General features: G+C 42.4%; 1 pseudogene across 1 annotated transcript in view; it reads left to right on the top strand.

Annotated features, from left to right (window-relative positions):
* LOC110501069 (ubiquitin carboxyl-terminal hydrolase 15-like) overlaps window positions 1–25,410 on the top strand; it is a 54,346-nt pseudogene extending 28,936 nt beyond the window's left edge. Inside the window, exons 9-20 of the transcript XR_016490434.1 lie at window positions 9,426–9,567; window positions 10,083–10,256; window positions 10,940–11,098; window positions 15,583–15,793; window positions 18,296–18,465; window positions 21,027–21,116; window positions 21,389–21,697; window positions 21,907–21,977; window positions 22,943–23,059; window positions 23,298–23,447; window positions 24,155–24,570; window positions 24,660–25,410. The product of XR_016490434.1 is annotated as a ubiquitin carboxyl-terminal hydrolase 15-like (transcript). The remainder of the gene's footprint in view (window positions 1–9,425; window positions 9,568–10,082; window positions 10,257–10,939; window positions 11,099–15,582; window positions 15,794–18,295; window positions 18,466–21,026; window positions 21,117–21,388; window positions 21,698–21,906; window positions 21,978–22,942; window positions 23,060–23,297; window positions 23,448–24,154; window positions 24,571–24,659) is intronic.
* Window positions 25,411–26,362: the final 952 nt, after the last annotated feature.

Raw genomic sequence — 26,362 nt, 5'->3', positions numbered from 1 at the left:
TAATCATCATCACAGGCAGAACAGTTGAAACTGGAGAAGCAGCACGGCCATGTGGACTGGGGACAGCAAGAAGTCATCATGCCAGGTAGTCCTGAGGCATGGTCCTAGGGCTCAGGTCCTCCGAAAGAGAAAAAGAAAGAGAATTCGAGAGCATACTTAAATTCACACAGGACACCGGATAGGACAGGAGAAGTACTCCAGATATAACAAACTGACCCTAGCCCCCGAGACACAAACTACTGCAGCATAAATACTGGAGGCTGAGACAGGAAGGGTCAGGAGACACTGTGGCCCCATCCGATGTCAGCCCCGGACAGGGCCAAACAGGAAGGATATAACCCTACCCACTTTGCCAAAGCGCAGCCCCCACACCACTAGAGGGATATCTTCAACCACCAACTTACCATCCTGAGACAAGGCCGAGTATAACCCACAAAGATCTCCGCCACAGCACAACCCAAGGGGGGCGCCAACCCAGACAGGAAGATCACATCAGTGACTCAACCTACTCAAGTGACGCACCCCTCCTAGGGACGATATGAAAGAGCCCTAGTAAGCCAGTGACTCAGTCCCTGTAATAGGGTTAGAGGCAGAGAATCCCAGTGGAGAGAGGGTAACCGGCCAGGCAGACACAGCAAGGGCAGTTTGTTGCTCCAGAGCCTTTCCGTTCACCTTCACACTCCTGGGCCAGACTACACTCAATCATATGACCCACTGAAGAGATGAGTCTTCAGTAAAGACTTAAAGGTTGAGACCGAGTCTGCGTCTCTCACATGGGTAGGCAGACCATTCCATAAAAATGGAGCTCTGTAGGAGAAAGCCCAGCCTCCAGCTGTTTGCTTAGAAATTCTAGGGACAATTAGGAGGCCTGCGTCTTGTGACCGTAGCGTACGTGTAGGTATGTACGGCAGGACCAAATCCGAGAGAAAGGTAGGAGCAAGCCCATGTAATGCTTTGTAGGTTAGCAGTAACACCTTGAAATCAGCCCTTGCCTTGACAGGAAGCCAGTGTAGGGAGGCTAGCACTGGAGTAATATGATAATTTTTTGGGGTTCTAGTCAGGATTCTAGCAGCCATATTTAGCACTAACTGAAGTTTATTTAGTGCTTTATCCTGGTAGCCGGAAAGTAGAGCATTGCAGTAGTCTAACCTTGAATTGACAAAAGCATGGATTCATTTTTCTGCATAATTTTTGGACAGAACGTTTCTGATTTTTGCAATGTTATGTAGATGGGAAAAAGCTGTCCTTGAAACAGTCTTGATATGTTCATCAAAAGAGATCAGGGTCCAGAGTAACGCCGAGGTCCTTCACAGTTTTATTTGAGACGACTGTACAACCATGAAGATTAATTGTCAGATTCAACAGAAGATCTCTTTTTTCTTGGGACCTAGAACAAGCATCTCTGTTTTGTCCGAGTTTAAAAGTAGAACGTTTGCAGCCATCCACTTCCTTATGTCTGAAACACATGCTTCTAGCGAGGGCAATTTTGGGGCTTCACCATGTTTCATTGAAATGTACAGCTGCATAGCAGTGAAAGTTAACATTATGTTTTCGAATGACATCCCCAAGAGGTAAAATATATAGTGAAAACAATAGTGGCCCTAAAACCGAACCTTGAGGAACACCGACATTTACAGTTGATTTGTCAGAGGACAAACCATCCACAAGGACAAACTGATATCTTTCCGACAGATAAGATCTAAACCAGGCCAGAACTTGTCCGTGTAGACCAATTTGGGTTCCCAATCTCTCCAAAAGAATGTGGTGATCGATGGTATCAAAAGCAGCACTAAGGTCTAGGAGCACGAGGACAGATGCAGAGCCTCAGTCTGACGCCATTAAAAGGTCATTTACCACCTTCACAAGTGCAGTGTCAGTGCTATGATTGGGTCTAAAACCAGACTGAAGCATTTCGTATACATTTTTTGTCTTCAGGAAGGCAGTGAGTTGCTGCGCAACAGCCTTTTCTAAAATTTGAGGAATGGAAGATTCGATATAGGCCAATAGCTTTTTATATTTTCGGGGTCAAGGTTTGGCTTTTTCAAGAGAGGCTTTATTACTGCCACTTTTAGTGAGTTTGGTACACATCCGGTGGATAGAGAGACGTTTATTATGTTCAACATAGGAGGGCCAAGCACCGGAAGCAGCTCTTTCAGTAGTTTAGTTGGAATAGGGTCCAGTGTGCAGCTTGAAGGTTTTAGAGGCCATGATTATTTTCATCATCGTGTCAAGAGAGATAGTACCTAAACACTTGTGTCTCTCTTGATCCTAGGTCCTGGCAGAGTTGTGCAGATTCAGGACAACTGAGCTTTGAAGGAATACGCCGATTTAAAGAGGAGTTCGTAATTTGCTTTCTAATAATCATGATATTTTCCTCAAAGAAGTTCATGAATTTTTTACTGCTGAAGTGAAAGCCATCCTCTCTTGGGGAATGCTGCTTTTTAGTTAGCGACAGTATCAAAAAGAAATGTTGGATTGTTCTTATTTTCCTCAATTAAGTTGTAAAAATAGAAAGATCGAGCAGCAGTAAGGGCTCTTCGATGCTGCACGGTACTGTCTTTCCAAGCTAGTCGGAAGACTTCCAGTTTGGTGTGGCGCCATTTCAGTTCCAATTTTCTGGAAGCTTGCTTCAGAGCTTGGGTATTTTGTGTATACCAGAGAGCTAGTTTCTTATGAGAAATGTTTTTAGTTTTTAGGGGTGCAATTGCATCTAGGGTATTGCGCAAGGTTAAATTGAGTTCCTCAGTTAGATGGTTAACTGATTTTTGTCCTCTGGCGTCCTTTGGTAGACAGAGGGTGTCTGGAAGGACATCAAGGAATCTTTGTGTTGTCTGTGAATTTATAGCACGACTTTTGATGTTCCTTGGTTGGGGTCTGAGCAGATTATTTGTTGCAATTGCAAACGTACTAGAATGGTGGTCCGATGGTCCAGGATTATGAGGAAAAACATTAAGATCCACAACATTTATTCCATGGGACAAAACTAGGTCCAGAGTATGATTGTGACAGTGAGTAGGTCCAGAGACATGTTGGACAAAACCCACTAAGTCGATGGTTCCGAAAGCCTTTTGGAGTGTGTCTGTGGACTTTTCCATGTGAATATTAAAGTCACCAAAGATTAGAATATTATCTGCTATGACTACAAGGTCCGATAGGAATTCAGGGAACTCATTGAGGAACGCTGTATATGGCCCAGGAGGCCTGTAAACAGTAGCTATAAAAAGTGATTGAGTAGGCTGCATAGATTTCATGACTAGAAGCTCAAAAGCCGAAAATTGCTTTTTTTTTTTTTTTGTAAATTGAAATTTGCTAGCGTAAATGTTAGCAACACCTTTGCCTTTGCGGGATGCACGGGGGATATGGTCACTAGTGTAGCCACGAGGCGAGGCCTCATTTAACACAGTAAATTCATCAGGCTTAAACCATGTTTCAGTCAGGCCAATCACATCAAGATTATGATCAGTGATTAGTTCATTGACTATAATTGCCTTTGAAGTAAGGGATCTAACAATTAAGTAGCCCTATTTTGAGACGTGAGGTATCATGATCTCTTTCAATGACAGGAATGGAGGACGTCTTTATCCTAGTGAGATTGCTAAGGAAAACACCGCCATGTTTAGTTTTGCCCAACCTAGGTCGAGGCACAGACACGGTCTCAATGGGGATAGCTGAGATGACTACACTGACTGTGCTAGTGGCAGACTCCACTAAGCTCTGCTGCCTGGCCTGCACCCTATTTCATTGTGGAGCTAGAGGAGTTAGAGCCCTGTCTATGTTGGTAGATAAGATGAGAGCACGCCTCCAGCTAGGATGGAGTCCGTCACTCCTCAACAGGCCAGGCTTGGTCCTGTTTGTCGGTGAGTCCCAGAAAGAGGGCCAATTATCTACAAATTCTATCTTTGGGAGGGTCATAAAACAAGTTTTCAACCAGCGATTGAGTTGTGAGACTCTGCTGTAGAGCTCATCACTCCCCCTAACTGGGAGGGGGCTAGAGACAATTACTCGATGCCGACACATCCTTCTAGCTGATTTACACGCTGAAGCTATGTTGCGCTTGGTGATCTCTGACTGTTTCATCCTTACATCGTTGGTGCCGATGTGGATAACAATATCTCTATACTCTCTACATTCGCCAGTTTTAGCTTTAGCCAGCACCATCTTCAGATTAGCCTTAACGTCGGTAGCCCTGCCCCCCGGTAAACAGTGTATGATCGCTGGATGATTCGTTTAAAGTCTTATACTGCGGGTAATGGAGTCGCCAATGACTAGAGTTTTCAGTTTGTCAGAGCTAATGGTGGGAAGCTTCGGCGTTTCAGACCCCGTAACGGGAGGAATAGAGGCAAGAGAAGACTCGGCCTCAGACTCCGACTCGTTGCTTAATGGGGAAAACCGGTTGAATGAGCGACACCGGTTGAGCATTCCTACAGCATTTCCCTTCAGAAACCGTGAGAAAGTTGTCCGGCTGCGGGGACCGTGTGAGGGGATTAATACTAACGTTACTATCTGTACTTACTGGTGGCACAGACGCTGTTTCATCCTTTCATACACTGAAATTACCCTTGCCTAACGATTGCGTCTGAAGCTGGGCTTGTAGCACAGCTATCCTCGCCGTAAGGCGATCGTTCTCCTGTATATTATGAGTACAGCGACTGCAATTAGAAGGCATCATGTTAATGTTACTACTTAGCTTCGGCTGTTGGAGGTCCTGACGAACCATGTCCAGATAAAGCGTCCGGAGGGAAAAAGTTGAGGGAAAAACCAAAAATATAAACGGTATTTTATTTACTATAAAGTAAAAAAACGTAAAGTTGTCAGGTAGCAAAGCAAGGTTGGCAACAAAACGCACAGCAACACGTTGTGACTGGAAATGGCGTCAAAATGGTATCCAACTTAAATATTATTAAACCTGCTTTATATAGAATCCCCTTAGATGTTCTGTGCTTTTATTTACAGTAGTGATGGACAGCTGGATGTATTTTGTTTTTTACAAGCGTAGAGGGCTGTGAATACTGCAAACAACGTTTCCAGAATTAGAGGATTCTCAATATCAAAGGGGCATTTTTCGTTAGGGCAAATCTGGTCTGTGAGAATACCTAAGGGGCTTTTATAATGCAGGATGGATAATCGTTGGATAACAGCTCGGCTCTCAACTCATTAACTTGTTGAATCTAGGGGTCATTATTTTTAAGGACCAGAAAATAGAATATGCATATAATTGACAGCTTAGGATAGAAAACACTCAAGTTTCCAAAACTAAAGATATTGTCTGTGAGTATAACAGAACTGATATTGCAGGCAAAAGAATGAGAAAAATCCAATCAGGAACGCAGCGGTTTCTAAATTAGAGTCCCTTCCTATGCTTCTCTATTGAGCAGTGAATGGGGTATCAACGAGATTCCTTTTTCTATGGCTTCCTTAATGTGTGTAGTATCACAAGACATAGTTTCAGGCTTTTATTTTGAAAAATGAGCGTGTACAACAACATTGCGTCAGTGTCCACCTGATGGCTCTTTGTATTTCTCACGCAAAAGACAGAGGTAGCCAATTTTTCCACCCGGTCCCAGTTGATATATCATGAATAGATATTTGAAAAACACCTTGAGGATTGATTATTAACAACTTTTGCCATGTTTCTGTCGATATTATGGAGCTAATTTGGAATATTTTTCGGCATTGTCGTGACCGCAATTTCTGGTCGTTTTCTCAGCCAAAGCTATTTTTTGCTACAAAAATAATTTTTCTGGAAAAAAGGAACATTTGCTATCTAACTGGGAGTCTCGTGAGTGAAAACATCCGAAGCTCATCAAAGGTAAACTATTTCATTTGATTGCTTTTCTGATTTTCGTGACCAAGCTGCCCGCTGCTAGCTAGGCATAATGCTTTGTTAGGCTATCGATAAACTTACACAAATGCTTGTCTTGCTTTGGCTGTAAAGCATATTTTCAAAATCTGAGATGACAGGGTGATTAACAAAAGGCTAAGCCGTGTTTGAATATATTTAACTTGTGATTTCATGAATATGAATATTTTCGAGTAAGATTTGTCTGTTGAGTTATGCTACTTAGTGTCAGTTGATGACAATTCTCCCGGATCCGGGATGGGTAGATCCAAGACAGGCGGTTTATCTGTAGCAGGTGTAGTCCATCATGCAAACAATATAAGCAGGACAATACACTCTTCATAGCCCGGCGACTGTATGTGTGAACCCCCCGAACTTGCAATATATTCGATGCTTGAGCACTCAAGTTGTTGTTTTGTCTAACTCAAAACCTCATGCAACTGCGAAATGATGGTTAAAGTATACTGTGCAGTATCTGTTCAACATCTTCATCTTATGCTGTCGTTAATAAAATAACGAGGAAAAAAAATACGTTCAAAATGCAGATGTTTATTTCAACTACATACATTTCAGTTGCACTTACCCCCCCCAGCTCCACGACCACGGGTAAACTTTGCTGAGATTATCAATGTATTTGTTGCATTGTTGCACCAGTTCAACTTAGCTTGTAGGCTTGGCAGAGTTACGGATGAATGTTTTCAGTTGATGCCAAACAAGTTCGATCGGGTCTAAATCAGGAGATCTACATGTGGAGATGCAAAAAAAGATTTGTTGATATACTGTAGGTGTAGGTTATTTTATTTAACCTTTATTTTACTACATAAGTCTACTTACTCTGCTGGCATCTTGACCCAGTTTATGCCCTCATTTGCAATACAAACCCGGGCGGAAGTGTGTTTTGGTTCATTGTCTGCATTTGGAGGAGAAAAAAAGACATTTAGCCTAACAGCCAACATTAGGTACAATTCTAGAAATGTACATGTAAATATGCCTAAACATAACAACATATTACCTTGAAAGAAACAATGTGGTCCCTGAAACACCTCTCTGACATAGGGTCCAGCAAATCTCTTGATGATTTTTTTCCCTCAAATCTCAAGCCATGATACCTGAAAAAGGAGCCAACTGTGAATTATTGTGGAAAACATAGCAGTCCGTGAGGTGTAGGCAAAAAATATTTTAGATACCCTTTGCTTTGTAAATGGCCAAACTTAACATCAAAATGCAAAAATGGGCCTGGTCCCTGGTGAGAAATTGTCTTCCTACACATGGAGTTTGAGGGAATGTTTGGGACTAGGCTTGCTTGACCTTCATTTTTTTCTGTAGTAATTTTGAGCAGATTGCTAAAGGGCCACGGTTGATTTGTCCGTGAAGATCACATCATTGAATGTCTCGCCAGCTTTGATCCATTCCTGGGCCTGCAGCATGCAAAGTTATTTGTCAGAAGAATCATTGGGTCGAAACTACAACCATGTGTGTTCTCTTGTTTTGAAAGAAAATTAAATAGTATGTGTACACTACCTTTCAAATGTTTGGGGTCACTTAATGTCTGTTTTTGAAGGAAAATATATATATTTTTGTCCATTTTTTAAATGACATCAAATTGATCAGAAATAGTGTAGACGTTATAAATGACTATTGTAGCTGGAAACAGCAGAATTTATTTGAATGGAATATACATTGGTGTACAGGGACCCATTATCAGCAACCATCACGCCTGTATTTGTGACACGTTGTTAGCCTTTTAAAATTATAAACTTGGATTAGCTAATTGATCATTTGAAAACCTTTTTGTTAGCATAGCTGAAAAGTGTTGTCTGATTAAAGAAGCAATAAAACTGTTATTTTTAGACTAGTTGAGTATCTGGAGCATCAGCATTTGTGGGTTTGATTACAGGCTCAAAATGGCCAGAAACAAAGACCTTTCTTTTGAAACTCATCAGTCTATTCTTGTTCTGAGAAAGGAACGCTATTCCATGTGAGAAATTGCCATGAAACTGAAGATTTCGTACCACGGTGTGTACTTCTCCCTTCACAGAACAGCATAAACGGTCTCTAACCAGAATAGAAAGAGGAGTGCGAGGCCCTGGTGCACAACTGAGCAAGAGGACAAGTAGATTAGTGTCTAGTCTGAGAAACAGATGCCTCAAGTCATTAAATAGTACCCGCAAAACACCAGTCTCAAAGTCAACAGTGAGGAGGCGACTCCGGGACGCTGGCCTTCGAGGCGGAGTTCCTCTGTCTTTTGCCCATCTTAATCTTTTTATTGGCTAGTTTGAGGTATGGATATTTCTTTGCCACTCTGCCTAGAAGGCCAGCATCCTGGAGTCGCCTCTTCACTGTTGAGACTGGTGTTTGCCGGTTCGGGGTAGGGCCCTTATTTCCAGGTATGGGATATTTTAATGCTACAGCATACAATGACAAACTAGACGATTGTGCTTCCAACTTTGTAGCAGCAGTTTGGGGAAGGCCCTTTCCTGTTTCAGCATGACAATGCCCCTGTGCACAAAGCGAGGTACATTAAAAAATGGTTTGTCGAGATTGCTGTGGAGTAACTTGACTGGCCTGTACACATCCCTGACCTCAACCCCATCGAACACCTTCAGAATGAATTGGAGCGCTGACGGGAAGCCAGGCCTAATCGCCCCGACCTCATTAATGCCCGTTGTGGCTGAATGGAAGCAAGTCCCCGCAGCAATTTTCCAACATGGTGGGGCAAGCCTTCCCAGAAGAGTGGAGGCTGTTATAGCAGCAAAGGGGGACCAACACTGTATTAATGCACATGATTTTGGAATGAGATGTTTGACGAGCAGGGGTGTGTGTGCATCTCACTCACTGAACAAAAATATAAATGCAACATGTAAAGTGTTTGCCCCATGTTTCATGAGCTGAAAAAATATGCCCCAGATATCTTCCATACACACACACATTGTATTTCTCTTTAAATTGTGTGCACAAATTGTTTACATCCCTGTTGATCTTTTCTCCTTTGCCAAGAAAATCCATCCACCTAACAGGTGTGGCATATTAAGAAGCTGATTAAACAGCATTTTCATTACACAGGTGCACCTTGTACTGGGGAAAATAAAAGGCCACTTTAAAATGTGCAGTTTTGTCACACAACTCAATGCCACATATCTCAAGTTTTGAGGGAGTGTACGTTTGGCATGCTGACTGCAGGAATGTCCACCAGAGCTGTTGCCGGAGAATTTAATGTTCATTTCTGTACCATAAGCCCCTTTAATGTCCTTTTAGAGAATTTGACATTACAACAGCAGACGTGTAACCATGCCAGCCCAGGACCTCCACCTTCTTCACCTGCAGGATTGTCTGAGGGGGGGTTACGTGGGTGTATTTATTTTTGTAATAAAGACCTAAAAATGTTTAAGGTTTGTGTGTGGGCATTAGCCTTTGTATTTATTAAGGCAATTACTTAAAAATAAGCAGTACACATTATTATGCCTCTACTCTAAGTATTTATTCCTGCATTAGTTTGGTATCATCCAGTAATCTTATCCAGCCGTATGCAATAGGCTAAGTCCATGTTATTTATTTATTCCTGACTGATGTTATGGATCCTCTTCAGTGTGAAAAACTCTAGCTACAGCCTTCCGCCCTACCACCCGTATAACAGCTATGAGTGCTCCGAAGGCAGGCAGAGTGAGTGGGCTGGCCTGTGTGGTCTCTCCAACCTGGGAAACACCTGCTTCATGAACTCTGCTCTGCAGGTACCATACTCTAACCCCTCAACTTGCCGAATAATGTTTGTACCATGTTTTGTGCTGCATACCATGTTGTTATGTGGTGTTGCTTCCATGGTGTGTTGCTGCTATGTCTTAGGTCTCTCTTTATGTAGTGTTGTGATGTCTCTTGTCGTGATGTGTATTTTGTCCTATATTTTTAATCCCAGCCCCCTTCCCCACAGGAAGCCTTTTGGTAGGCCATCATTGTAAATAAGAATTTGTTCTTAACTGACTTGCCTGGTTAAATAAAAAAATACATAACTGTTCACTGTGAATGTTGGTGTGTATGCATTTGTTTTAATTGTATCATGGCAGGAACTGCTGCTGGTATTGACCTTTGGCATTGTATAATACTGTTGGTTTTGGCGACTCCTTTGACTGTTGGACTTTTCATTTGGATTTGCTCATTATTCCCTGTCCTGCATATTTTACTGCTTTTTTTCCCCCCAACTTTTAATCTTTTTTATATATTTTGTGTTTCTCTCGCTGTTTTTCTTCAGTGTTTAAGTAATGTTACTCCTCTCACCGAGTATTTCCTGAAAGACAAGTACAACGATGAGTTGAAAGAGGACAACCCTCTGGGAATGAAAGGGGAGATCGCCAAGGCCTACGCTGAGATCACCAAGCAGTCGTGGTCTGGGAAGTACAGCTATGTCACACCACGGCCTTTCAAGGTAATTTACTGTACCAGGGTTGGGGTCAAGTCCATTTGCATTCCAGGCAATTCCAAAGGTACACTGAAATTCCAATTATCTTCAATGCTTTTCAATTGGGAAAATGTCTAATTGGAATTTGGTTTACATTCTGAATTGAAATGGAATTGACCCCAACCCTGTACTGTGCCCATACTAACTTCTGAAATTCACATGGTCTGAAAGTTGTTTCCTCACTTCTGCTTTGATTCTGCACCAATGTGCCCAATCCCAAATTGACCTTTAGACCCACTAGCCACAACAACTGAGTCTCTTGAGCAGTGATGATGTGGTAGAAAGAATGGGTGGGTAAACACTGATTTCTGTTCGTGGTGAATAAAGTAACGCTCCCTATACTTTCAATGTGGTTTTCCACAATAGGTGGGTCAACATTCATGCAAAATAGAAAAGGTGCGTGAACGGTGTTTATGTGAGTTCACCTTCAATTACACCACTGCTCTTGAGTAGATCAGAAAGTATCACAGATATAAGAAATATGGCAATAGTACTACTTTGTTAACTGACAGGCTACAGGTTGGTGGAATCTGCTATTTTGCTTCCACTCATTCAATCGCCACAAGTTCCCGAGGGGTGAAGTGTCAATTTGGAATTTCCTATATACCTGTTGTGTGTGTGTGTGTGACTCTGTTCTCCCCTCCGTCCAGACCCAGGTGGGTTGTTTTGCTCCCCAGTTCTCAGGCTACCAGCAGCAGGACTCTCACGAGCTGCTGGCCTTCCTGTTGGACGGTCTACAGGAGGACCTGAACCATATCAGGAAGAAACCCTACATCCTGCTCAAAGATGCCGAGGGCAGGCCTGACAAGGTCTGTTACTGCTAACTTACTGTCACTCTTTATTTCATTAGTTTAATTTGTTTTACTATTTGTCAGGGACCATGCATAACAAATACTACATAGCTACAGTACAGTACACAGCAATTTGTCTCTGTAGTCGCAGGTAGTCTTTGCGCTCTTTCTGGCATTCAACACTCATTCGGTTAATGTTGTGCGTTGATTTCTTTCAAATCAAATCCATTTTAAATGTTATTTGTCACATGCGCCGAATACAACAGGTGTTGACCTTACAGTGAAATGCTTACTTACAAGCCCTTAACTAACAATGCATATTTTTTTTAAGTTAAAAAAAATAGCAAGAGATAAGCGAAACCAATAATTAAGGAGCAGCAGTAAATAACAATTGTGGTTCGGAGTCAATCTGTCAATGTGCGGGGGCACCGGTATTGAGGTAATATGTACATGTAGGTAGGCTTATTAAAGTGTCTATGCACAGATAATAACAGAGAGTAGCGGTGGGGGGGGTGGGGGGGGGGTTGCAAATAGTCTGGGTGGCCATTTGATTAGCTGTTCAGGAGTCTTATGGCTTGGGGATAGAAGCTGTTTAGAAGCCTATTGGACCTAGACTTGGCGCTCCGGTACCGCTTGCCGTGCGGTAGCACAGAGAACAGACTATGACTAGGGTGGCAGGAGTCTTTGACAATTTTTGGGGCCTTCCTCTGACACTGCCTGGTATAGCGGTCCTGGATGGCAGGAAGGTTATCCCCGGTGTTGTTTTCAGTCTCCTGAGGGGGAATAGGTTTTGTTGTGCCCTGTTCACGACTGTCATGGTGTGCTTGGACCATGTTAGTTTGTTTGTGATGTGGACGCAAAGGAACTTGAAGCTCTCAACCTGCTCCGCTACAGCCCCGTCGATGAGCATGGGGGCATGCTCGGTCCTCTATTTCCTGTAGTCCACAATCATCTCCTTTGTCTTGATCACGTTGAGGGAGAGGTTGTTATCCTTGCACCACACGGCCAGGTCTCTGACCTCCTCCCTATAGGCTGTCTCGTCGTTGTCGGTGATCAGGCCTACCACTATTGTGTCGTCAGCAAACTTAATGATGGTGTTTGAGTCGTGCCTGGCCATGCAGTCTTGGGTGAACAGGGTGTACAGGAGGGGACTGAGCACGCACCCCTGAGGGGCTCCAGTAATGAGGATCAACGTGGCAGATGTGTTGCTACCTACCCTCACCACCTGGGCACGGCCCTTCAGGAAGTCCAGGATGCAGTTGCAGAGGGAGGTGTTTAGTCCCAGGATCCTTAGCTTGGTGATGAGCTTTGAGGGTACTATGGTGTTGAACGCTGAGCTGTAGTCAATGAACAGCATTCTTACATAGGTGTTCCTTTTGTCCAGGTGGGAAAGGTTAGTGTGGAGTGCAATAGATTGCATCATCTGTGGATCTCTTTGGGCGGTATGCAAATTAGAGTGGGTCTAGGGTTTCTGTGATAATGGTGTTGATGTGAGCCATTATCAGCGTTTCAAAGCACTTCATGGCTACGGACGTGCGTGCTACGGGTCTGTAGTAATTTAGGCAGGTTTCCTTCGTGTTCTTGGCTACAGGGACTATGGGGGTCTGCTTGATGCATGTTGGTATTACAGACTCAATCAGGGACATGATGAAAATGTCAGTGAAGACACCTGCCAGTTGGTCAGCACATGGCCGGAGCAATCGTCCTGGTAATCCGTCTGGCCCCGCAGCCTTGTGTATGTTGACCTGTTTAAAGGTCTTACTCACGTCGGCTACGGAGAGCGTGATGACACAGTCGTCCGGAACAGCTGATGCTCTCATGCATGCCTCAGTGTTGCTTGCCTCAAAGTGAGCACGTCTGGTAGGCTCGTGTCACTGGGCAGCTCGTGGCCATGCTTCCATTTGTAGTCTGTAATAGTTTCCAAGCCCTGCCACATCCGACGAGCGTCAGAGCCGGTGTAGTATGATTCAATCTTAGCCCTGTATTGACGCTTTGCCTGTTTGATGGTTCGTCGCAGGGCATAGCGGGATTTCTTGTAAGCTTCCGGGTTAGAGTCCCGCACCTTGAAAGCGGCAGCTCTACCCTTTAGCTCAGTGCGAATGTTGCCTGTAATCCATGGCTTCTGGTTGGGGTATGTACGTACAGTCACTGTGGGGACGACGTTCTCAATGCACTTATTGATAAAGCCAGTGACTGATGTGATGTATTCCTCAATGTCATCGGAAGAATCTCGGAACATGTTCCAGTCTGTGATAGCAAAGCGGTCCTGTAGTTTAGCATCTGCTTCATATAACCATTTTTTTATAGAGCGAGTCACTGGTGCTTCCTGCTTTTAACTTTTGCTTGTAAGCAGGAATCAGGAGGATAGAGTTGTGGTTGGATTTACCAAATGGAGGGCGAGGGAGAGCTTTGTACGTGTCTCTGTGTGTGGAAAACAGGTGATCTAGAATTTTTAGTTCTCTAGTTGCACAATTAACCTCTAGCGTCGAGCAATCCCGTATCCGGGAGAGTAATCATAGCCTCAAGCTCATTACCATAACGCAACGTTTCCTATTCATGAAAATCGCAAATGAAATGAAATAAATATATTCAAACACAAGCTTAGCCTTTTGTTAACAACACTGTCATTTCAGATTTTCAAAATATGCTTTTCAACCAAAGCTACACAAGACACGATTCTGTGAAGCATAGGATATTACGTTGGTAGGATATTCGTGATCGTACCTCGTCTAGTTTATTGTCCAATGATTGCACGTTTGCGAGTAATATTGACGGTAAATGGCAGCTTTCCTAGTTGCCTTCTGCGGGTCCGGACAATGCATCCGGCTCTTTGTCCTCTGTGTCGCTTCCTTTTGCAAATAATTGAAATGTCTACCCTGTGGGGTGTTTGGAGAATATCGTGTGAGTCCTGCTTGTTGTTGTTGAAGAAATCTTTGTCTAATCTGAGGTGAGTGATCGCAGTCCTGATATCCAGAAGCTCTTTTCTTCCGTAAGATACGGTTGCAGAAACATGTACAAAATAATTTACAAATATTGCGAAAACAAACACATAATAGCACAATTGGTCAGGAGACGGCAGTCTCCTCCGGCGCCTTTTTCATGTTTCAATTATCAGTTATTTGTGCAATTGCTTGTGTTTGTTGAGTGTCCTTCCCTATAAGCGTGCTGAAAGTCTTGTCAATTTGTTTACTGTGAAATAGCAATGTATCTGGTCAAACACAATTTTTTCCAGAAGTTTACTAAGGATTGGTAACAGGTTGATTGGTTGGCTATTTGAGCCAGTAAAGGTGTCTTTACTATTTTTGGATTGTGGAATGACTTTAGCTTCCCTCCAGGCCTGAGGGCACACACTTTCTAGTAGGTTTAAATTGAAGATGTGGCAATATCTTCTGCTATTATCCTCAGTAATTTTCCATCCAGATTGTCAGACCCGGTGGCTTGTCATAATTTTTTCACCTCTTCCACACTGACTTTACGAAATTCAAAAGTAAAATTGTTGTCTTTCATAATTTGGTCCGATATATACTTGGTTGTGTAGTGTCAGTGTTTGTTGCTGGCATGTCATCGCTAAGTTTGCTTATCTTGCCAATGAAAAAGTCATTAAAGTAGTTTGCGATATCAGTGGGCTTTGATGAATGAGCCATCTGATTCAATGAATGAAGGAGCCGAGTTGGCTTTTTTTTTCCCCAAAATGTAATTTAAGGTGCCCCAAAGCTTTTAACTATCATTGTTTATATTATTTATCTTTGTTTCATAGTGTAGTTTCTTTTTATTTAGTTTAGTCACATGAGTTCTTAATTTGCAGTATGTTTGCAAATCAGTTGGACTGCCAGACTTTAATTGCCATACCTTTTGCCTCATCCCTCTCAACTGTACCATTTTTAAATTCCTCATCCAGCCAAGGGGATTTAACCGTTTTTAGTCATTTTCTTAATGGGTGTGTGCTTATTAGTAACCGGAATAAGTAGTTTCATAAATGTGTCAAGTGCAGCGTCTGGTTGCTCCTTATTACACACCACAGACCAGCAAATATTCTTTACATCATCAACATATGAATCACCACAACATTTTGTGTATAAGAGGTCAAACAATATGTTAGGCCCAGCCTTTGGAACTTTGGTTTTCCTAGATATGGCTATTATATTGTCATCACTACATCCTATAAAGTCTGTCTCGGCTATGTTTCTGATTTCATTGCTTTGCTTCCCTTCTGTAAGACTGTAGGCATGTTTCTAGAGTATTAACAATAAATAGGAACAGTGTACCACTCCATAGTGTTCCCTAGGTTTATGTCAAAATGGTTTCTCAGCCGTATCCCTCCCCTCTGTGTGACCACTGTAGGTGTTTCCCTTCACCCTGTATCTAAATAGTGTGTCTTTCCCTTCCCTTCTGTGTAACTTTAGGTAGTAGAAGAGAAAAAACAGTAGTGGGAATAAACAGTGTCATAGCAACACTGGAGTGTCTGAAGGAGGTACAGTACTATCTCACCCTGTGTCTCACAGGAGGCATGGGAGAACCACATTAAGAGGAACGACTCCATTGTGGACATCTTCCACGGCCTCTTCAAGTCCACCCTGATGTGCCCCGTCTGCGCCAAGGTCTCCGTCACCTTTGATCCCTTCTGCTACCTGACCCTGCTGCTGCCCATGAAAAAGGAGCGCAACACTGGTAGTCTACCTGGTCAGGCTGGACCCCCTGGCCAAACCCACACAGGTAACTACAGTATTTGGGTTGTAATCAAAAGCTTTTGCCACTGAAAACGTGTGTGTCTTATTGGATAGCACCTCCCTGTTTTGGCCTGTTTGCACCTCGTGAATATGACCAAAGTCAGTCTGGACACCCTGGCCAAACCCACACACACAATACCCCATAATGACAAAGTGAAACATTTTTGGGAAATTTCTGCAAATGTATTACAAATAAAAAAACATACCTTATGTACATAAGTATTCAGACAGACCGTTTGCTATGAGACTCGAAATTGAACTCGGCTGCATCCTGATTCCATTGATCTTCCTTGATGTTTCTACAACTTGGAGTCCAAATGTGGTAAATTCATTTGAATGGACATGATCTGGAAAGGCACACACCTGTCTATATAAGGTCTCACAGTTGACAGTGCATGTCAGAGCAAAAACCAAGGCATGAGGTCGAAGGAATTGTCCGTAGAGCTCCGAGACAGGATTGTGGGGCACAGATCTGGGGAAGGGTACCAAAACATTTCTGCAGCATTGAAGGTACCCAAGAACAGTGTCCTCCATCATTCTTAAATGGAAGAAGTTTGGAACCACCAAGACTCCTCCTAGAGCTGGCCACACTGAGCAATCAGGGGAGAAGGGCCTTGGTCAAGGAGGTGACCAAGAACCCAATGGTCAATGACATAGCTCCAGAGTTCCTCTGTGGAGATGGGAGAACCTTCCAGAAGGACAACCATCTCTGCAGCACTCCACCAATCAGGCCTTTATGGTAGAGTGGCCAGACAGAAGCAAATCTTCAGTAAAAGGTACATGACAGCTGCTTGGAGTTTGCAAAAAGGCACCTAAAGGACTCTCAGATTCTCTGGTCTAATGAAACAAAGATTGAACAACTTTGGCCTGAATGCCAAGGGTTACGTCTGGAGGAAACCTGGCACCATCCCTACGGTGAAGCATGGTGGTGGCAGCATCGTGCTGTGGGGATGTTTTTCAGATGCAGGGAGTGGACTGGAAAACTAGTCAGGATAGAGGGAAAGATGAACGGAGCAAAGTACAGAGATCTTTGATGAAAACCTGCTCCAGAGCGCTCAGGACCTCAGACTGAGGTGAAGGTTCACCTTCCAACAGGACAATGACCCTTAGCACACAGGCAAGACAACACAGGAGTGGCTTTGGGACAAGTCTCTGAATGTCCTTGAATGGCCCAGCCAGTGCCCGGACTTTAACTTGATCGAACATCTCTGGGGAGACCTGAGAATAGATGTGCAGTGACTCTCCCCATCCAATCTGACAGAGCTTTAGAGGATCTGCAGAGAAGAATTTGAGAAACTATAACAGGTGTGCCAAGCTAGTAGCATCATACCCAATAACATTCAAGGCTGTAATCGCTGCCAAAGGTGCTTCAACAAAGTACTGAGGGGGGGTAGCCTAGTGGTTAGAGTGTTGGACTAGTAACCGGAAGGTTGCAAGTTCAAACCCCCGAGCTGACAAGGTACAAATCTGTCGTTCTGCCCCTGAACAGGCAGTTAACCCACTGTTCCTAGGCCGTCATTGAAAATAAGAATTTGTTCTTAACTGACTTGCCTAGTTAAATAAAGGTAAAATAAAAAAATAAAAATAAAGGGTCTGAATACTTATGTGAATGTAATATTTCTGTTATTGCTTTGTCGTTATGGGGTTTTGTGTGTATATTGAGGGGGGGAAAGCAATTTGATCAGTTTTAGAATAAGGTTGTAATGTAACAATGTGGAAAATAATAATTTCTGAATGCACTGTATGTGTACTTAAGATGGGGGGGGGGGGGTTCTTTCCAAATTCAGATGATTGTAACCGATATATCCGTTCCATCGGATATTTGCCACCAATGAGAACCTCAGCAGCATCATGGAGAGGGACGACATCTATGTGTTAGTGTCAGACTATTCTGATGAAGGCAGTTGGGTGAAGCGCTGTCTACTCCCCCTCCAGTGGTAGATCTGTGAAACCTGGGTTGTATTCATTAGGAACCAAACAGAAGGGCATGGACTGAATTCGGGAGGGACTACCTGAACATGTCCAATTTGAAACACTCGGTTTTTCCCTTGCAAAACGTTTTGCTGCAGTATGCCCGAATGAATACAACTCTTAACTTACCAAAGATGCAGACATCTGCAACACATTCACCCTACCCTATAGTTCTGTAGCTTTGAGGTGGCAGTGCATTTGTTCTTAATAACTAACATAATGTAGCAGACGTCAGCAGCGTTTCTTTCTTTCTGGTCCTGACGAGAAAGGGAAAAAAACTGCACTGTTGAACCAATCCAGTAAATGTGGAGGAGGAATTAAGATGGAGTGTCGCCTTGTTAACGTCCAAAAGTGATAGTCGCGTCACAGGCTCTTTCCATTTCCCATGAAAACCGGATGCATCTTGTTGTTTCCCGAGCCCACAGAGGGTTGTTCTTATTAACTGACTTGCCATGGTAAATAAAGGTTAAATTTAATGGGGGAAAAATAACTCTCTCCTTGTTGTACAGCTTTGAAGTGGCAGTGAACCGGCTAGAGGACACAGACCATGTGGTGATCCCAGTCCACCTTAGAGAAAAGTACAAGCAGTCAGGGTACAACCACACCTCCACTCCTCTGTTTGGCCAGCCCTTCCTCATCACCGTTCCCAGAACATTCAGCGAGGACAAGCTCTACAACATGTTGCTGGTACATCTCTGGTCAGTCACAGATATTTTTTTCTAAAACATGTTGCTGCTACGCCGCTGGTGGGTTACACACACACACTCTTACATGCATACAGGGCATTCGGAAAGTATTCCCGACCCCTTGACGTTTTCCAAATTTTGTCACGTTACAGCCTTATTCTGAAATTGATTAAGTTGTATTTTTTTCTCATCAGTCTACACACAATACCCCATAATGACAAAGCAAACACAGGTTTTTAGATTTTTTTTTGCAACAAAAAACGATCACATTCACATAAGTATTCAGTACTTTGTTGAAGCACCTTTGGCAGCAATTCCAGCCTTAAGTCTTCTTGGGTATGACGTTACAAGCTTGGCACACCTGTATTTGGGGCGTTTCTCCCGTTCTTCTTTGCAGATCCTCTCAAGCGCTGTCAGTTTGGATGGTGAGAGTTGCTGCACAGATATTTTCAGGTCTCCAGAGATGTTTGATCGGGTTCAAGTCCGGGCTCCGGCTGGGCTGCTCAAGGACATTCAGAGACTTGTCCCGAAGCCACCCCTGTGTTGTCTTGGCTGTGTGCTTAGGGTCATTGTCCTGTTGGAAGATGAACCGTCGTCCCAGTCTGAGGTCCTGAGCATTCTGGAGAATGTTTTCATCTTGGATCTCTCTGTACTTTGCTCGTTCATCTTTCCCTCAATCCCGATTAGTCTCCCAGTCCCTGCTGCTGAAAAACATCCCATCACCATGATGCTGCTACCACCATGCTTCACCGTAGGGATGGTGCCAGGTTTCCTCCAGACGTGACGCTTGGCATTCCAGCCAAAGAGTTCAATCTTGGTTAAATCAGACCAAAGAATCTTGCTTCTCATGGTCTGAGAGTCCTTTAGGTGTCTTTTGGCAAACTCCAATCGTCAGTCATGTGCCTTTTACTGAGGAGTGGCTTCTGTCTGGCCACTCTACCATAAAGGCCTGATTGGTGGCCAAGATTGGCCCAGCCAGAGCCCGGACTTGAACCTGATACATACCCTACATTATTCATCTCATATGTATACGTATATACTGCACTCTATATCATCTACTGCATCTTTATGTAATACATGTATCACTAGCCACTTTAACTATGCCACTTTGTTTACATACTCATCTCATATGTATATACTGTACTCAATACCATCTACTGTATTTTGCCTATGCCGCTCTGTACCATCACTCATTCATATATCTTTATGTACATATTCTTTATCCCCTTACACTTGTGTCTAAGGTAGTAGTTTTGGAATTGTTAGCTAGATTACTTGTTGGTTATTACTGCATTGTCGGAACTAGAAGCACAAGCATTTCGCTACACTCGCATTAACATCTGCTAACCATGTGTATGTGACAAATAAAATTTGATTTGATTTTGATCGAACATCTCTGGAGAGACCTGAAAATAGCTGTACAGCAACGTTCCCTATCCAACCTGACAGAGCTTGAGAGGATATGCAAAGAAGAATCTCCCAAAATACAGATGTGCCGAGCTTGTAGCATCATGCAACAAGAACATGCAAGGCTGTAATCGCTGCCAAAGGTGCTTCAACAAAGTACTGAGTAGTGTCTGAATACTAATGTAAATGTGATATTTCAGTTTTTGCTTTGTCATTATGGGGTATTGTGTGTAGATTGAGGGGGGGTGGTCCATTTTAGAATTAAGGCTGTAATGTTACAAAATGTGGAAAACTCAAGGAGTCTGAATACTTTCCAAATGCTCTGTACATACATTAGGGCGCTACAGCAAGCTTTACAACATGCTGCCTCTGGTGGGTAGGTAACCATCTCAGAAACTGCCGCTAACTAACCTTGTACTCTGTGCTCTTGTTAAGTACTTAGCCTAATTGTGACAGATGTTGCTAAAAAAAAAAAGGCTCTAAAAATACATTTGATTGCTCTTTTCATTGTTTCAATGGAACCTTTTTTGGTTTCTAGTGTAAACAAGACTTTGACACAATGTCCTGATCTTTATATAATTTATAATTTAGCCCAAACAACTACCTCTTTCCCTACTGTATTTATTTTATTTATTTATTTTGCTCCTTTGCACCCCGTTATTTTTATTTCTACTTTGCACATTCTTCCACTGCAAATCTAGCATTCCAGTGTTTTACTTGCTATATTGTATTTACTTTGCCACCATGGCCTTTTTTTGCTTTTTACCTCCCTTATCTCACCTCATTTGCTCACATCGTATATAGACTTGTTTATACTGTATTATTGACTGTATGTTTGTTTTACTCCATGTTGTATGTGTCGAACTGCTTTGCTTTATCTTGGCCAGGTCGCAATTGTAAATGAGAACTTGTTCTCAACTTGCCTACCTGGTTAAATAAAGGTGAAATAAAATAAAATGTGTTTTCTCATTAAACGGGAACACTAAAGAACTGAGTAATAACAGCACTGAGGGTGGATGTTTCTTTCTTCGAGGGGAGCATATCAGTTATGTTGAGCAGTTAGATGTTGTTGGAGTATGTCTATGTATTGAATGGTAACTGATTATATTAATATTGTGTGTTTTATGTTGTATGGTGCATTCTGTTGTTGAGGAGGACGACACTGAGGAGACAACCCCCTCTTTTCTTAACAACACACTGTCAATGGCAATGCTACTAATGGGATCCTGGAGGTGGGCTCGCCCGGTAGGTAACACACACGCTCCAGAACACGCACTCAAACGGACACACTTACACATGCGCTCACCTAAGACTGAGGAATGTTTCATATGATTGTGTATTGTGTTTCCCTTTGATGTGTTTTGTAATTGATATGTATAGTGTAATTGTTTTATTGATATTACGCAGGGCTCATCTGCGAAAGAGACTGTGGTCTCAGCATTAAATAAAGGTTAAATAAAAAATGTAATCCCTGTCGATAAAGCTATTCCATAAACTGATCGGCTGATCCATTCCAGGCGAGATGGAGACTGACGAGCAGGATGGAGACGACGAATCCAGTCAGGACCAGGAGCTGCCCTCTGAGAACGACAACAGCCAATCGGAGGACTCTGTGGGTGGCGGGGACAATGAGCTGGAGAACGGGGTTGGTCAAGGGGGAGATAATTCGGGGACCAAAGGTCACCAGAACCAGATGTCTACGACGATGGAGGACAATAAGAGATTGTTTACATTCCAGTTTAACAACATGGGGAAGGCGGACTTCAGCTTAATCAAGGAGGAACCGCGGCAGATCCGGTTCAACGAGGGACACCTCAGACTCAGTGGTAAGATGGGCTTTTTGCATACTGTATGCAGATGAAGTCACAACCCTCCAATAAAGATAAAAACATGGTAACGTTCTAATAGCATTATATTTATTGTAAGCACTAACCAGTGCCTCTAGTTGTTAATGCACAATCCACCTTTCTCTTTCTGTTATATTCTCACCTTTACAATGAGTCTTAAAGGGTATATTGCTCTCTCCCTGTAACAGACCGGTCCTATCTCTCTTTGGACTGGGAACCAGAGGTTAAGAAGAAACACTTTCATGAGGGTATCACAGATGTAAGGCTTTCTACTCTCCTGTAAACACTAGAAGCCGTTTTACCTACACTACCCTCCTTATTTATTTGGACAGTGAATATAAAATGTGATTATTATTTTATTTTATTTGAGATGATAAAATGTTTCATATAAGGGGTGATGTATAAGGGGTGACACAATGTCACCTTTTTATTTGAGGATATAGTCATACATATGTTTTACTATTTAGAAATTAAGTCACTATGTATCTAGTCCCCCCATTGGAATACTTTTTTGTATTTGGACAAATTAAAGTGTATTAAAGTTGTCAACAGTTTTTAGTATTTGGTCCCATATTACTAAACGACATCAAGCTTGTGACTCTACAAACTTGTTGGATGCATTTGCAGTTTGTTTTGGATACTTTTTTTCCCCAATAGAAACTGAATGGTGAAAAATGTATTGTCATTTTGGAGTCACTTTTATTGTAAATAAGAATAAATGTTTCTGAACACTTCTGCATTTAAAATTAGAGGAACAAAAATCACCCCCCCCCCCCCCAAAAAAAAAAAATGCTAACCATCCCGTTATTGGTAATGGTGACTTTTGGGGGGGTGATTTTTGTTCCTCTAACTTTCTCACTCATCATTATGACAGGTGACATTCTGTACTGTCGCCTCATATGAAACATTTGATCTCAAATCCAAAATGCTGGTTTATAGAGACGAGTTTACATATTTTTGTGTCACTGTCTAAATAATTACAGATGGGTGTATAGTATCTCAATTCATGTCTGACTCCTCTGCATGGAAGTCTGTGTCTGTCCTAGAATAGTGTTTCCCAAACCTGGTGTGCTAGTTTATAGATCAAATAGTTGGAATGGCTGGAGGTATTTGAGAAGAGGCTTGGGAAACACTGTTGTAGAATGAATGTCTCTCTCTAAGCCTTGGATGGTAATAATTTAACTAAATAAGTAATAACCAAAATCTTGCTCTGCCTGTGAACAGGACTTTGAGATGCATGAGAGCATGGAGTATAAGCCTCAGAAGAAAGCCTTCTTCAAGCTGAAAGACTGCATCGAGCTGTTCACCACCAGAAGAGAAGCTCGGAGCTGAGGACCCATGGTGAGACTTAACTTCATATTGTCAAGGCTAATAAAGGAAATAATGAACATTTAAAAGAATAGTTCACTCAAAATAAAAATACATGTTTTAACATGATATTAATCTCCATTAACCCAGAACTAAAATATTCTGTAATTTGGTCAGATGTGTAATTGATCATGTCTGTCTCGGGTAGTACATGCTATTTAAAAGAAAATGTTTTATTGTCAAATCAAATATAATAATTCATCTATCCCAGGTACTGTCCAAAATGCAAGGAGCACCAGCAGGCCACTAAGAAGCTGGACCTGTGGTCTCTGCCACCTGTCCTGGTGGTCCATCTGAAACGCTTCTCCTACAGCAGATACATGAGGGACAAGCTGGATTCACTAGTTGATTTCCTACTCGGGTACGGTTTTGACCAGACGGCCATACCTTTCTGTCAAAACAAGCTATAATGTCAATGAACAAGTATAATTGTGAAAGTAAAAACACTCAGCTGTTCCCTGTGATTTAAAGGGTTACTTCTGGATTTTGTTCTACCTCCCCAGAGTAAGATTAACTCGTGGATACCAAATCAAATCAAATGTTATTTGTCACATACACATGGTTAGCAGATGTTAATGCGAGTGTAGCGAAATGCTTGTGCTTCTAGTTCCGACAATGCAGTAATAACAAGTAATCTAACTAACAATTCCAAAACTACTGTCTTGTACACAGTGTAAGGGGATAAAGAATATGTACATAAGGATATATGAATGAGTGATGGTACAGAGCAGCATAGGCAAGATACAGTAGATGGTACCATTTGTATGTCTCTGCGAGCAATTTGAAGGAAGTTGCTAACATGCATGCCCATACACTTTGTCATTGTGCTGACACAAGTTAGCATTGGCTCGTGAAACTACCCCTAACATCCTTCATACAGGACACAGACATAATATTTTTATCCACAAGTTCATCTAACTCTTGGGAAGTAGTTAAAGGGCCTCATTGCCAAAATCCAGAAGTATCCCTTTAAGTTGTAAATCACCTATACAAATGTTATATATCTCTTGAAGAGAAAACAAGGAGTGCTCCCCCCATGAATGATTATTTGTGTGATTCTTTCTCCAGTGACATGGAAATGTCAGAGTTCCTGATCGACCCTAATGCTGGTCCCTGTCGCTACGATCTCATTGCGGTCTCCAACCACTATGGAGGCATGGGAGGAGGACACTAAGTCTAATTTTAAGTATTTTTATTTGACAATTTAGTCATCAACACTAGAAGTGCAGAAAACTTTATTTTAATGTAATGTGTATTCAAAATTATAAATTCAGACATTGCTAGCCACAGTCTTATCCGAGTTGATTCAAACAAGGAAGGTGAACCAACAGTCTTAATTCCATGCTTGCTTTTAGCAGACAAATGCTCATCTTCTCGTCTTTGGGACACCTTAGATGCTGCTTATGCGAAGAACAAGGATGATGACAAGTGGTAACAACTTTGACAACAGCAGTGTCTCTCCAGCCAACAAAGATCAGATAGTGGTGAGTTCCATGGTCCTCTAACATCTTGTCAGATACACAGCACTGCCCAGTGTGAATTGAATGTGCACTTCATGTGTGTGTCTGTTCAGTCCAAAGCAGCGTACGTGCTGTTCTACCAGCACCAGGACACAGTGAATGGAACAGGCTACTTCGATCTGGACCGAGAGGAGAAGAACAGAGAAGGGGAGGAGGAGAGGAAGAACGTCGCTTCAGTCCAGAGCAACGAAGATGTAAACGACAATGTCACCATGAAAACTAACTGAACTGGAGAAACAGAGACAGAGCGAGAGACAACAATATCCATCCTAAGCCATATCGACAGACACAGAGCAGTGGGCCAGGCCTGAGGCTGTGCACTGACCTCTGACCCCATCCAGCCCTATGAAGAGTAGGCTACAGGGGAAAATAAACAGAGGTTTGTCAGTGCTGGAACACCCAAGCAACATTACTAAAGAAATCAGGGCCTATAGATGTCTGTGGCCTGACCGGTCTTATTCGTGTCGCAGTGAGTCTTCTCCATGTCCATTCTACATGAATCATCCACTCTGGAGGAAAAATAAGTCAAGCTCTGTTTTGATTCTGAACAATGACATAATCCTGAAATCTAATGGATCCATTAGAAGTGTTAGGAAGGCCTGCATTATGAAGTTCAGTTCGTCATAGAATCAAGCACAGAATGTCACAGTGCAGTGGTGTGGGTGCTTTGGCACTTCGAACCGATACACCTGCTTTAATTTTGTTAAGTTTTTATATTTTTGAGAGCGCAATGCATTACCATACCATTTTACCAGTCTTTTTAAGCTAGGCCTTGTAAATATATATTTTTTAATGAACACTGAATTATTATTTTTATTACGTTTTAATGATGCGCTGAAGCCTTTTTGGGAATTCGTCCTAATACTTTTATTTTGTTGCACAATCACCTCTACCCTCATTTTTTAAAATAATGAGTCATATTAGTGGCACGTACTGCAATTGCTTTACAAATTACTCTGAGCCAGGGTCTTCTCAGTTAAAATGCTTTGAATGCTGCCTTTTTAAACACTGGTCAACAGAACACACATCCACACATAGTGACTGCTCTGTGTAGAGTAGGAGTGCTGATCTATGATCATTTTTGCCTTTAGGTTCATACTGAATAAGGTTGTATGGACAGGGAAGGTACCTGATCCTAGATCAGTCCTCCTACTCTGCTTTGTGTATGTGAGGAGGAAGAGCAAAATACATTTCATAATGTAAAACAGCCAAACCGGTCATGTGGTGAACTTGCATTTTAGACACAACTAATGTACACAATATGAGCCTTATGATTTAAGTTTTTTATTCTGCTGGTCCTTACAGTAAGTATCCTCCTAGCACCATGAAGTCAAGTTCCAGAAACAACCCCTAGACACTTTTGTAGATCTGAAATGATCAGATAGGTATGCAAAATGGGGCGAAAAATTCACCTATCACATGACAAGGTGGAGCTACTACCATATTGCTCACACCCAATTCTTTCAGATCTGCATAATTAGGAGACTGATTAGGAGACGTGTTTGCATATTAGGTAGGGGCTTTTCTGGGACGGACCCACCACTCTTAGGCTGTATGTTGCATTACTATCTTTACATGGCTTCTTGAGCGTCTCCTCGCTACCGGCTCCCTCTAGAGGCTTTTTGAGATTATGAATATTGGAATATTGGTGATACATTAGATTTCTGTTTCTTGGTTGGATCACCTCAGCCTTAACTCTTAATCTCAGATTGTAGTCTTTAGCACATTATTACGTCACGCTGTTTGTGCATGGCCC

Source organism: Oncorhynchus mykiss, chromosome 21 (assembly GCF_057628025.1).
Source record: "Oncorhynchus mykiss isolate SJ-2025 chromosome 21, ASM5762802v1, whole genome shotgun sequence".
NCBI classification, from domain to species: Eukaryota; Metazoa; Chordata; class Actinopteri; order Salmoniformes; family Salmonidae; genus Oncorhynchus; species Oncorhynchus mykiss.
The sequence above is the reverse complement of the archived record's forward strand: the minus strand, read 5'-3'. Positions and strand labels throughout refer to the sequence as shown.